The 13,895-nt window shown below is 35.5% G+C and overlaps 1 long non-coding RNA gene across 9 annotated transcripts; it reads left to right on the top strand.

Moving 5' to 3' along the window:
* Positions 1-4,687: 4,687 nt before the first annotated feature.
* Positions 4,688-13,589, top strand: LOC132064520 (uncharacterized). Of its 9 annotated transcripts, none has more exons than XR_009416573.1 (9): positions 4,688-5,673; positions 5,765-5,955; positions 6,646-9,059; positions 9,179-9,351; positions 9,811-9,950; positions 10,048-10,145; positions 11,516-11,675; positions 12,554-12,695; positions 13,016-13,589. It is a non-coding gene; the product is annotated as an uncharacterized LOC132064520 (long non-coding RNA). The 9 variants fall into 9 exon arrangements; XR_009416577.1 differs by having other exon boundaries at positions 5,542-5,673; positions 8,989-9,059; XR_009416578.1 differs by having other exon boundaries at positions 5,543-5,673; positions 9,007-9,059.
* Positions 13,590-13,895: the final 306 nt, after the last annotated feature.

Here is a 13,895-nt window from a genome sequence, read left to right as displayed (position 1 = left end):
CAAGATGCACATTACACATTCAAAACTAAACTTCAATTTAGTCACACTAAACATTCTTAATATACCTTCAAACTAAAATACAAGCACAATAATGAGCTTCATTTTGTCATCATCGAAAATGCAAATCCAACAATTAACGCACATAACATTATAATACACATCTTTATCTTCAACACCTTCTCTTCCAACTTCATAGCTTTATTAACTTTAAAGTTTTTCATGGCCTCCCAAGCTTCCACTTTATCCTTCAAACCATCCCTTTCGATCTTCACTTGATCCAACGTCATATTCAAAACATTGATCGATCCTTTTCTTTGCTTCCAATTCTAACCGTAGTTGGTTAATTGCAATAACCGCACCATCGGGAAAATCTTCATCATCTCATTTCCAATAATCGCATGATTTTTACCAATAATAAATGAAATTAATTAATGTTTAAACATACATTTCAACATCTATCCACCGGAAAAACCCAACTTACGTCAAGATTAGCACACTTATGAAATTTCCTTGCGGGATTTGCAGGAGTTTTTGAAGTGAATTGTCGAGAGCCAGCCCGCAACGGCAAGTCCTCGCAGAAGAAACACTAACCTCCGACATTTCCTAAACCCTTAAAATTGAAGAAAGACATTGAAATTCACAAACTTATACTAACCCTAAATATTAGAATTTAAGAGGGCTCAACTCAGTTAAAGAAATTGAATTTATTGAACAAAATTACCTTTTTTATGCTTGCTAGTCACATTTTTTGAGATGAAGAACAAGCTATGGAGGTGGAGCTATGGAGTCACAAACTTATATTAACCCTAAATATTAGAATTTAAGAGGGCTCAACTCAATTAAAGAAATTGAATTTGGTGAACAAAATTACCTTTTTTATGCTTACAAGTCGCTTTTTTTGAGATGAAGAAGAAGCTATGGAGCAGCTATGGAGGTGGAGCCATGGAGGTTGAGCTATAGAGAGAGTGTACGCGGGAAGGTTTTTAATCGAGTGGGTGGGGTTTTAATTTGGGGTGGGTTTTAATTCGGGTAGTGGGTCAAACCCGTTTTACCGGGTATAAAATTAAAAAACACAGGTCAGCCTCCCAAAACCCTCCACGTGTCCCCTCCGTCAAACTAGGGATATATTTAAAAGTTACCCAGATGGCAGGCAGGTGCACGAATGGCTAAAAAGTATAACGGAGGGTGAATTTCAACAATATCCCATAGTAGAGGGGTATATATGGCCCTTTTCCGTTCCATTAATTACTAGTATCTTTTTTCATCTTGTTTTGTAGAATAACTGTATAAAAGGGGCTAAGCTACTCGCACTAAATAATTTTCTACGGTGCAACACTCCCTTGTAAGGTTGATATTATTTTAGGGCTTCTATTTCTTGTGAGATTTTGGACCAAAACATCTTCTTCTGATGTCTTTTATTGTTCCTTTTTAGTTTCCGCTGAAATATTACTACTATACAATCTTTATTTTATCTTCTTCTGATGTCTTTTATTCTTCCTTTCTAGTTTCGCAAATCACCCCACTCCCAAAAATATGCATGTTAATCATTATGGTTTACTGCATAATGATCACTACGTATCAAATCTTATCTCATTGGAGGAGATTTGAGATCCGTAATCCTCGCTTTGCTTACGCAACTACTTTGATCACTTCTTGCTACACTGTACCTCCGCCGCTCAAACACATTCATTTTTTCCCTCTCTTCTTCGTCATGGCTTTAATATTACTCAAAATGTCACTTTAAAAGCATCCAATACTTGTATGGTGTTTGGTGACAGAGAGAGTTCGCCTTTTTTCTTCACTCTTTAGAATGACTAATATACCAATATTTAAACCACATAATTAGAAAGATTCACACATAAGATATCTCCATTTATGTTTAATTTATGACGTTAGATTAAATTTTATAAAATTATAAATATAAATTAGTTTTGATGCAATACATATATTGAGTAATAAAATATTTGGAGTATATTAATTGGATGAACTCCTGTCCTTTAAATTGGGCTGAGAAAACAATAATTATTGGCTTTATAACAAGAATTGATTTTATGAGAATTTAACTGCTATAATAGAGCCATTTGTTGAGAGCAGTTGTTTAGTATTGTATAATTTATTTTTGAGTTTCATGACCCGCAAATAATAGTAATCTTCCAGCTTTACACATATCATGTTTAGGGCTACAAGACATTTCATACATTTTATATATTTAAAAAGTCTTTTTATTTTCTTAAATACCGTGTCACGTCAAGATCAGATAACAAATTGACACAGAGGAAGCCTATTAATTTTGGGTTGAGCAATAATTTTACCTATGTATCCCTTGTTGTAACTTTTCGGTTCCAACACTACCCGGTTACAAAAAAGCCCTTGACCTAGCGTTCCCTTTCATTTTTTTCTCTTTCTCTTCCAGCGGTTTCTTAACAATAGGTAAATTCTTCTCTCTTTTTCGTCTGTGCGAATTTTAGTTATATTCTCCGCTTCTTTACTTTTTATTTCTGCTATAAAATCTCCAAACAAAAAAAGACAAGTGTCTTCAAATTGGTTGTGATGATTGAATTGTTGTGCCTTTGTTGTTCTTGCTAGGGATATATTTAAAAGTTACCCGGACGGGTGTGCATGAATGGCTAAAAAGTATAACGGAGGGTGAATTTCAACAATATATAAAAGGGCCTAAGCTACTCCCACTAAATAATTTTCTACGGTGCAACATTCCCTTGTAAGGGCTGTCAAGGTAGGGAAGCAGAAGTTTAAAATGTTTCAGAATCGGTAAGACTAACTCCAATGGTTCTATTCATCCCAAGAAGTTCATGATATGGTGAGGTCGCTCTATTAATGAGCATTGACAAACTTATCCTATTGCTGGGGCAAGAGATCTGGTACAACTTTTTCCTTTGAAAATTTGTCAATAGACATATTCTCGGTGTCATTGTACATTGACAATTTTGTACCAAACCATAATGGTACCAATGGTACCAATGAACTTGTATCGAGCAAGTATGAGTGGCTAAAATTCATACTACCTTTGGGATTCATCGAAATCCCGTTAATATGTTCTTATACGGTAGGTAGTCCGAACTACCGTTTGTCTTCCTCGATTCTTAATGTGTTTATTCTCCGTTGTCGTACGGTGTCAACCGTCTCGAGGTCTTAGTGTGAGGTTTCCTTAGAGGTTAAGACATAGTCTCAAGGTCTTAGTACGGTGTCAACCGTCTCGAGGTCTTAGTGTGAGGTTTCCGAGGCCGAGACTATGTCTTAACCTCGGAGAGGTTCGCTTTGGATTATTAAGTATCAACAAACTAGCGATCTATGTATATGTTTAGGCCGAAAATGCACCTGGACCTTCGTTTCGACCATGGCCATGGTTTGCCTAGATGGTCTTTTTGATCATCTTCTTCCCTCGTTTTTAATGCAGAACTCCGTCCCTTTTTTGTTTTGTTTGTGTGGTGATGTTGGTTCAGGTGTTCCTGCTTTTTTGAAGTTACCCTTGAATCAGATTTATACTCATGTCTGATGGAAATTGGTTTATGCAGTTATACTTCCTCTCCTTTTTATGTATTAGATAGGACCATAAATCTCCATTCGTTCTCTTTCATCTTTTTTTTGCTGCTCCGGTTTATGCAGTTAAAGACTGGTTTATGCCCGTCTGATGGAAGAGTTATCAGTTTTGCGTGCTTTCCGAGTTTGTGCTTTTTCTTGTCAAACAATGTGATAAGAGAGGGTGTCCAAAAAAATTAATAATATAAAAACGAAAGAACCACAACTATAAGTACAGGAGCTAATCCAAACCAAACAGAGTGCAAAATACTTGTAGAAAAAAATCACAAGTTCACAACCCATATGCTAGTTTAAAGACTCTTCCTTTGTAAGAGGGATGCTCCATTTGTGGTTGTATATGTGTGTGTGTATATATATTTAGTTTAGTTTAGTTTATTTAGTTTTATTTATATATTTTTTTATTAATAAGTGAAAGTTCAGGGTACGATGAAGGGTATTTCGGTAATTATACCCGATCCAACTGTTTTTCCTCCTTCTACATACATCTACACAGATCCTTTTTTCTCACTCTAAAACCTCTGCGACTGTCTATCTTCGTCTTGATCGTCAATTCGTCTCTCTAGAAGTGTCCACCTTCGTCTTCACAGGTATGCTTCTCCCTCTTGCCCTAATTTTCTTCAAATTTACCAATTTTATGGTTTAAATTCATTGTTATTGTCAGAATTTTCATGAACTCTAAAACGTTTGGGCTTTTTTCCATTGTACTGTTGAGCTACTGTCTGCTGCTTCTTCCGATTTTCTGGTGGGTTCTTTTGGTTGCTTCCTTTCTTCTTATTCTTTTTGTTTGTTTGCTTAGCTTTCTGGTGGTGGGTTTGCTTCAAAAAATCAAAGATTGTAAAATTTTCAAATGACAAACCCGGTTGAAGAATACAGTGTTTAATTTTTTGTTGATTTTTGGGGCTAAATTTGCTGCACTTGGAATTTGGTGATTTAGTAGCCTTCTTGCTAATTTTGGGTAAAAAGTTGAGTCTTAGTTTTGATGTTGTTCCTTTGAAACCATTACTCTAAGCAGGACTATAATGAAAATATGGAGCTTTGTTGACTAGGTTTTCTAATTTGATTGCTCCATATCGTCGGAGAAATTTGATTTATCTTTATAATATAATATATAAAGTAGAATCTTAGTTTTGACCGTTGTCGACGTCTTCTCTAACCCAATTCATAAAGCGCACGTTTATTTGAATGTAATATTAGCTTTGGGTGCTCATGTTTCCTATACTGGTCTTCTATTTCCTTTGAAGTGTGGATGTCTGCTTTTCTTTGCACATTACATTTTGATATAAGTCATGTTCAACTTTTTAATAGAATGGTCGATCCACTCGAAGTAAATGTCAATGGATGCATTTTTTGGAGTTTCGGACATGGTGCGGCAACATTTTTGGGGATCCCCTGCAACATAGCAAATTTGAAGGTTGGATTTTCACTTTTGAAGTCAAACTTAATTACTTCTATTGCTCTTTATGCAACTTCAATGCACAAGTTGTTAAGGTTCACCTGACATGAATTTGGATCAAGGGATATTTAGTTATTGATTCGTTAGAGGAAAAAACATAAAAAGTTTAAAAAGCAAAGTTTTTAGATAAAAGGATGTTATATCTAGGCATAAATAATGAAAATAGCAATACTCCTATTAGTTTTCAATGAGGCTTACTGATAAATGTATGTAGCTATACCTTGCGACGAGTTCGTGTTCGAGGAGATCCTTTGGTTCGTCTCCCGATCCGGATCGGGTAACAGGAACCGTTTGTTTGACATTGTGGATTTTCAGAAATCCTTCCATGCAATTTACAGGAATAATGTAGAGAGTTCTGGTGAATCTCGGCCGTTACTTGGTGGATCTACTGAAAAATTAGTGTGTTAAAAGATTAGAAAATTTGTCGTCTTGCAAAAGGAGATGGCGAAAAGAAGGACTTCGAGGACTTAGTCATCCTGAGTTGTTTTGGTAACGGACGCCAGATTGTAAAGAGTGTCTGTTATTCTTTTCTCAATTTCACATTATATTCTCTTAAATGTTCAGAAAAAGTTTGTAATAGCATGCCGTTATTTTAGCTGAGGATATTCCAAAATACATGGAGAGAATACCTTCAGTGAGCAAGATGTTTCCACCTATTTCAAGTAAGTGACCGACTCCAAGTGAATTGACACCTACTATTAGTCATCTTTTTCCATTCTTCATAAATTATTAGAGCCTCTCATGTTTATGCAGTCAATTTGGACCAGTCCAAGATGCTAGGATTCCTTGTCAACACAAGAGAATGTTTGGATTTGTAACCTTTTTTTTTTTTCTCTTTTCCCAGAGACAGTTAAGCAGATCTTGGCAAAGGGGAATCCTTATTTAGTTTGTGGAGCACGTGTTTTGGTGAAACCTTACAAGGAAAAGCCTAAGGATCGAGATAGGTATATTTCCTGGTTTCTTTTTCTGTAAGGCTTCTAATCACTTATTTGCATATTTGCTGGTTATTGTTTAAAGATCCACATTTCAAATGTACCTTACTCAAACCTTAGATGTGGAATCCTGAGCATGCAATGATATTGCATTGCTAATGCCATTTATGTTTGTAGTTTAATCTATTGAAATTAGCAGTGATTGCTCTTTGACTACTCTCGATTATATGTGACCTTGCGTTTTCAGATCTCTGGTTGCTGGTTAAATGAATCTCAATTTTTTCCCTATCCACCAGTTTTCCCTTCTATCGAAGTATCTGATGATAATAATCTATCTGACAATAGAGTACTTGAGGAGCATTGGCTCAATTGTGTTCCAATTAATTCTATTTGATTTGCTTATTCTATCTCACTATGCATAATTTTCAGCAAGAATCTTCCATACAATTCAAATTAATATTTACATATTTCCTTCAATTGTTGATTTCCCATCGGTCGAGGGTTTCACTTACATGCTAGATGTATGGAACAATGGTTCCACCAGCGAGGACAGAACTAGGCATGTTGAGACAAATCACTACTTTCCTTTCCTCTTAATTCACTGTTTCTCCTTTTGGTCCTTTTAAAGTGTATGATTGTGTCCTTTTAGTTTGTTGTTGTTGATTTTTTCTCATTTGATGTGTTCTTTGGGATAATTTGCAGTGGTCAAGGATTGAATCTTCCAGATAGCCCTTTTGCATCTCCAATAAGGAATGGCATTTCAACTGTCACTTAGGTTTAAAAATACACAAGGATTACTGAAGACTGATTTTTGGAAAAGCAGTTAGTTAGTTCGACACACAAAAGTATCCTACCTATTTCCATAGAAACAGCAATTAAAATGGTTGCTCAGTAGAAAGCACAAGAAGTTTAAATTTCTTTCTTTGTTTTAGGTGGACATGATAAGAAAATGATATAGAAAAAGAATCCCAACATGTAACAAGTTGAAATAGGTTTTCTGCTTTGATCTGAAGTTAATGATATGGAGCATGCAGGCTTGAGGCTTGCAGGTTTTAGAATTTAAAATGTAATTATGGTCTCTTTCTAAGTTTGATGAAGAAGAAAATAGGAGCAGATAGAACTCTCTGCTACTAAACCCTCAGGGGTTGGCCTGGTGGCAATTGACTTGAGCCTTGGGGTGCTCCCTTTCAAGGTCTCAAGTTCGAAACCCGCTGGGTGCAAACAATTTCTGAGGGCCATCGGACTGGGGAAACCCTGAATTACCCGTGGTGCACTTGCGGGAAACTCCTTGCCGAGGGCCTGTGCACCCCCGGGATTAGTCGGGGCTCAAAGAGACTCGGACACCCGGTGCTTAATCAAAAAAAAAAAGAACTCTCTGCTACTAAACACCAATGCAGACTGTTTTATGGCATTTAAGTTCTCAATGTTGTCGCTGGACCTCTTCTCTTGAGCATTGTTATTTATACCAAGTCATTAATTCATTTGTTTTTATTATGTACTACATAAATACATGAAAGTCATCTAACAACTTCGCTGAATGGGAGACCCAAATGGGGTATAGCCGTAAATCAGTTCAAAGAAACCATTAGTACTATGTAATGTTTAGTACATAGGAAAAATTAGTGAAGCGTATTTCTTAACTGCCTAAATTTTTTCCTGTCATTGTCTTTTTAGGATTTATGGTGATGAAATGTAGTGTACCTCAAATGATAACATAAAATGCCAGGACCAAACTAAAAAATGGCAAAGAAAGCATAGTTTCTAATATGTTGCTATAACTGCTTTTGTAACATGAAAATGATACGTTTCTGAGCAGAAACAAACATTAGTTGAATGCATTAGAGTAGAAGTGAAGAAATGGCAGATTTTACATTGATGTCGTGCTTTATGCTTTGAGCTTTGAGCTTTGAGCTTTGAATTGGTTAACAAAGGAATATTACTTGGAGAATGCCTCAGCTATGTTATATTAGTTTATATGTACGAAGATAACTGAAGGTGACCTTACATTACTCTTTAATTCTGTTTTTACTTTCTGGAGGCAGCCAAGATAATGTTTTTGAAGCCTGAAAGGTCCTGTTATTAGCCTTTAATAATTTGTGGCCTACTAAATAAAAAAGTTAATAATTTGATTTCATTCCCTCTTAGCTATTGGCTCCTTTTATTAGACCTGATTATTGGCTTGATTTGGTTTCTTTTTCTAATGGTTTACTGGCAGCCACGGGTTCTATCATTTTCTTTAGTTTATGTCGGGAATAAGAAGACACCAACTACTTTTGCTGCTTTGCGTTACCTGTATTATTTTATTTTTTTGGCTTCTTGATAAATGTTATGTATGAGTTGCTGGAATCTAGAAATATATTACGATACATCTTTACAGACTGTAAATCTGAAAGGGAAATTAAGGCTTTTGATACTAGGGTCACAAGACAAGGACTAAAAAGGAAAGAAACAGATGAGATAAAATCTAAAACTTAGATGGGGGGAAGTGTCATTGGCCTTGAGCTACTATTTGAGTGTCTAGAGGTTCCTTGAAGTGGATGTAGACATCAGAAACTTCTGGTGGTCAAGAAGTGCTTTCAACTATTAGAGTTCGTACGCTTTAGCAATCACTGATACTTTTTTGAGCTTTAACTTTGCTGTTTATCGTTTTAGTTGAAAGGTACAGACTTGATCAATATTTGCTAAATTCAAGTTTTAAGTATCATAGTATTTTTTGTGATTGGGTAACACCAGAACACAATTTATAATGGTTCTTGGAACATGGCTTCTCTATTATTAATCATAATATTGAATTATTTCTAAGAAATTTTATTTATTTCAAACTATTAATCACTTAACCGACTTCGTTAAATATAAGTCCAGAACAAAAATAATGAGAATAGAGGAAGTATGTAACTTCATGAGACTGATACTACATTTGGCCAGCTTAGGTGTTAGTGCACTATCAGACAAGGTTCATATTTCAGGCATAAATTTATGTATCTTCTGCATCATTTCTTAATTTCGTGGTATGAAGTGTCCTACTTGAGCTAAATTGATGTTCAGCTTGCTGCACTACCACAGCCGACATGCTTTAAGGAAGAATGCAGGAAAATAGACAAGAAAATTCTACAAAGGTAATTAACAAGCAAAAATTATGATTGATTCAATCTCTAATAAAAAAGATAAACCTTGGTTATAATTTTGAGTTGAAACTCCCACAAGTTTTGCTAAACTCTGTCCAAAAATATTTCAGATCGTTGCACATGTCCTCGACTTTCTATGTTTAAATCTACCAAAATGGACATCATGTACTTCTCCGGGATAACTATTACCTCAGAAAATTCAGACCATCTAAATTTTTGGCTTCACAAAGTGAATGTATTAGTTGTGACTTGTAACTTCGCATGCTTGGTCTTCCTTTTTCAGGTAATACCTAGATGAATCACGTACTGCCAACTATAGCTGCTACAGTCCAGCTAGATTGACAATGTAGTACTATAAGTTTGTTCCACTATTGAATGTACATAATATGAGGCATATTTCGTTAATTTTATTTGGTGGTGCTGCTTCCTTTCTTTTAACTCCTACTAAACAATTAAACAAATAGGGAATTATCTTCCTGAAGTCGGATCTCTTTTGCATAATATGTTACCAAAATGCCCGTACCTTGCACGGGCACGGTACCTGCAATTGAACGTGTCACGAGCTTACTCTTATTTTTTTTCCCGCTTTTAGTGCTTTTTACCTGCAATTGGAGTTAGACATGAATTTGATTATGTCCTGTAGCTCTGCTGTCAAAACTGTAATTTTAAATAAAATAATGATATGCCTTTTTATTTTCTGCTATCAGCTTTCGAGCTTCTATTACCTTCTGGTGTGTTGCAGATTGGATTTACCTGGAAGATAAGTATATCTTGTATGAAGATGTTTTGAGATGGAGGGAGATGGATTGTCATCAAGTTTGTAGCTCTATTGGATTTTTATAAATATTATCATGGGAAGCCACCTTTTACCAAATTTGCTATGTAAGTGCACTCACACTACCTTGTCAAATTTGTTTCCTAATTTTTGTTCCAGTTGTTCACCTATGATGCCTTATTATTGCATGAATTGATATAAAAGTGGCATCTTGCAATTTGCCGGATGGTCTTTTGGTCCAAGTGAAAATGCAGATGAAGGAAATTGCTGCTTTCCTGGCCATGTTGGTAGCAAAACTACTTGTAAGTTCCCCAGTCTTGATGATTACAAAAATAGACTTTGACAACTTATTACATCTTTAGCGTGAAGGATTTTGATTGGGGATTTGATTCAATTAACTGTGTTGAGCTAATTACTAACCCTCTGTTTGGATGGTTGTTTCCCGTGGTTCATTAATGTACAGTATGGTATGGTACAGTATGGTGTTGTACAATATTGTACTGTATTAATGAACACACTGTTTGGATGGACTGTATCGTTTGTTGTGATTTAATAACATTTGTATTGTTTGGTTTGACTGTATGGTACTATATAATAACTTGTAAGTTTACTAAAATACCCTTTAACTCTTAATTAGAAATTAGTTTATATATATCAATAAAACTCGGGTAAAGAATAAAATAGGAATTTTGAAAAATAGGTAGGTATTGGGTGGGGGTGGGTGGTTGTGGGTGGGGGGTAGTGGGTGGTGGTTGGGGTGGGTAGCAGAGGAGTGGGGTAGTTGGGGTGGGGATGGGTGGTAACAGGGGTAGGGTAGGGGTGAGTGGGATGGAGGGTGGGGTGGGGTAAGTGGTAGGGTGGGGTGGGGTAGGGTGGATCGTGAAGGGTGGGGTATAGTGGAGAAATGAAATACGTAACCACGGAAAAACCACCAAATCCGTGGTTACAAAAATTGGGACTTTTCATGGTTATATAACACCATACCATATTTTTAAGAACAATGGAAACAAACATGATTTCGTAGAAAACCATACATTAAACCACGGGAAACCACCATCCGAACAGGGGGTAAGGAAAACAGAGCTGTTTTAGTCAAATAATTCTGTGAGGAATAACTGAAATGGGAAATCTTCCTAGAGTGGCATATATTATATTTGAGATGGAGTTGTTATGCTGAAAAGTGACTTGTATATGTTTTGTTTGAAGAATTTTTGCCTCTTTTACCATCCATGGATGACTTAACCTATTCTTGGTATCTATCTGTTTGTACCTCGGCATGCTTAACTTGTGGCAGTATGTACACATAACCTGATATGTGCAAAATGAATTTTTGTTTTGGTGAACAAATGGTCTTTTAGACGTAATATTTAATCACTATTTATCTTCGTCAAAAGTTTGGCATGATTTCTCCAAATGAGATTATTATCTTGTGTTATTTCATCAAATGATACAGGTATTGCCTCAAAACAAAAGATTTTGGGATTTAATTTGGTTACGATACCCAATTCTGAATAGTTTTTTTGTTCGCTCCTTAACCTCTGGAGATTCATGTTCTACTGTAGTTGGAGTTTCTCTGACCACTTCAGATTTAACCTGGTAGCTTATTTTGCCGTGATATCTCTTCACCTCAGTTGTCTTATGTCTCTGCTAACTTACAACTCTATGTTAACAGGTGGTTATGGAGTCGCCACTGGTGGACCACTGGCTTGGGGTTTGTGCTATAACAAGGAAATGAGTCCGAGCCAAGATTACTGTGATGATTACTTCAAATTAACCTACCCATGCACTCCTGGAGCTCAATATTATGGTCATGGTGCCTTTCCTATCTACTGGTACATGTTCTTTTACTGATTTTTTGACAACATTTATGAATAATACACTCCTTTATTGGTTTATCACATGCTACATTTGGCACGAGATTGCATTTTTGGATTACAGAAATATCTTGCTGGTTTACAGGAAGTTTTGTGATTTGAGACTCAATTCACTTTTACCGAACAATAAATATCGTACTTAAAGGACAAGGAAAAGTAAAATGCATTTATTCCACTTAATATGCTTGAAAAAGATTGCTGTAGTTCTAATCCAATTACTAATTCAAGTACATGCACCTTCATACTGGCATTCTTACTCCCTTTGCTTAGCTGCTCATTTCTTTATCCCTTTCGTTATCGTGCTATTTTGTCCCCAAAATTAGTTTAATCAAGTTAGATTTCTGCAACTCGATGAAACCAGCCGGCTACTTTCAAGCTTGATTTTTGTTCTATTCAAGGTAACCCCATAGTTTTATGATCTAATTTTTCGCTATAGATTGGACCTCTGATTGTGCTTATTTGGATTTTGAGGTTTTGACCTGGAATTTTAAATTGGGTATTTTAGGATAGATTAAATAAATATTTGTAAGAAATTTTCGTTTGGTTATTTTTTTCCCCTTCCAGTTGACTGGCTGTCTCTTAAATTAGTGATGTTGTGCCGCTTTCCTCATTGACTGTCATTGTTTCAGTTTGACAGATTATTGTTTCCGTGTTGAATGTTGTAGCGCCTTCCTCACCAGCTGTCATTATTTCATTTTGAAAGATTATTGTTTCTATTTGTTGTATCATAACATAAGTAGTGTTAAATATTATAAGCATGCTTAGTAACTGATATGGGTGGGCATGTGTGTGTTGATTTGGACTGTGAAGAAGCAAAACTCTTAATTTTCTTGCAGATACCTGAAGGAGAATTGAATGCAAATCAGGAGAAGATCTACAAAGTGAATATATTCATGATCAACTTAAAGAGTTTGAGCTGCATGATCGTGTTGGAAATTCATATTGTAGAAGTTAGAATTGTTAGTCCATTCTCAGCAGGTATGTAATTCTTTTAAACTAGCTGCATACTTCCATTGTTTATATGATAATTTTCTTCTTTCTTTTAAGCAATAGCATTTTCCTTCTAATTTTATGTTCAATTATTAAGTTCTCCAAGATTGAAATTGAAGACAAAAAAATAAAAAGCTTTAAACACATTAACATACCATCAAGAAGCAAAATAAGATAAACATTCTTTTTATTCACAAATGTGTAAGCAACCGGTCATCCAGAAAGCTATATTCTAACATTCTATTTTTGGGTTTTCAGTTAATGCGACTGTTTTATCTCATATCGTTGTATTCCGTCTATGATTCTAGGTGAATCCTGGTACTATTAATGTGGCCTTCACAAAACACACTCAATGTCAAGTCCGAAAAAACATGGGGATTGCAATAGCTTGATGGGCAGATCTTGATAGATCAAGTGCCTATGTGCAAGGATTCATATATGTGCATGCCCGTCAATTGCGCTTCAATACATAAGGAAGTGGAAGAAAATTATGCAAGTGTGAATCATACAATTCAGGTTGAGATGAAAAAAACTTCATTTAACAACTGTTTTATTCTTCGAGTCAATAAGCAAAAGGAGGACTAGATTGGAGTGTGTTTTCGCACCTGATAGTTTGGTACAAAAATACTTTTACATTGTTTGGTTAACTCAAGCCTTTGAGGTTGTCTTTGTAATGTGCAATGTGGACTGCTATAGCCACAAATCATGGTTCTTTAGGTGTTGTTTTAGTTTGCAGTTGTGCCAAAGTAATGTTTCATTCCAACAATCATTACTTGGACAAGTGATGGCAACTTACAATTATGTTCTATTGTGATGCTATATTGTAAGCAAGACAAGGCTATCCGGGAATCAAATAAAAATTACATCCTGCATTTGTATTTATATTGCACTATTGTTGGTTTGTCACCATTGAAACGTTTATCCCAACTATGTCCACTTAAAATAAGCAAAAGTAAAAGTGAAGATCAGGTCCGTGCATAGCACGGCCACGGGCCATCTAGTGTGTGTGTGTGTGTATATATATATATATATATATATATATATATATATTAAAATAAGGTTTCGCATCATCAAATTACCTCAAATCATAAATCATAGTGATGTGGTCTCGTCTTTGTTTTGTGTTTTTTGAGTTTGTCCTCGGTGTGTAATATGATGTTATTGCGGATTTAATTATGCCATCATTTG

The sequence above is a fragment of the Lycium ferocissimum genome, chromosome 7 (assembly GCF_029784015.1).
Source record: "Lycium ferocissimum isolate CSIRO_LF1 chromosome 7, AGI_CSIRO_Lferr_CH_V1, whole genome shotgun sequence".
Lineage (NCBI taxonomy): Eukaryota > Viridiplantae > Streptophyta > Magnoliopsida > Solanales > Solanaceae > Lycium > Lycium ferocissimum.
Note: the sequence above shows the minus strand (reverse complement) of the source record. Positions and strands in the feature narration are given on the sequence as shown.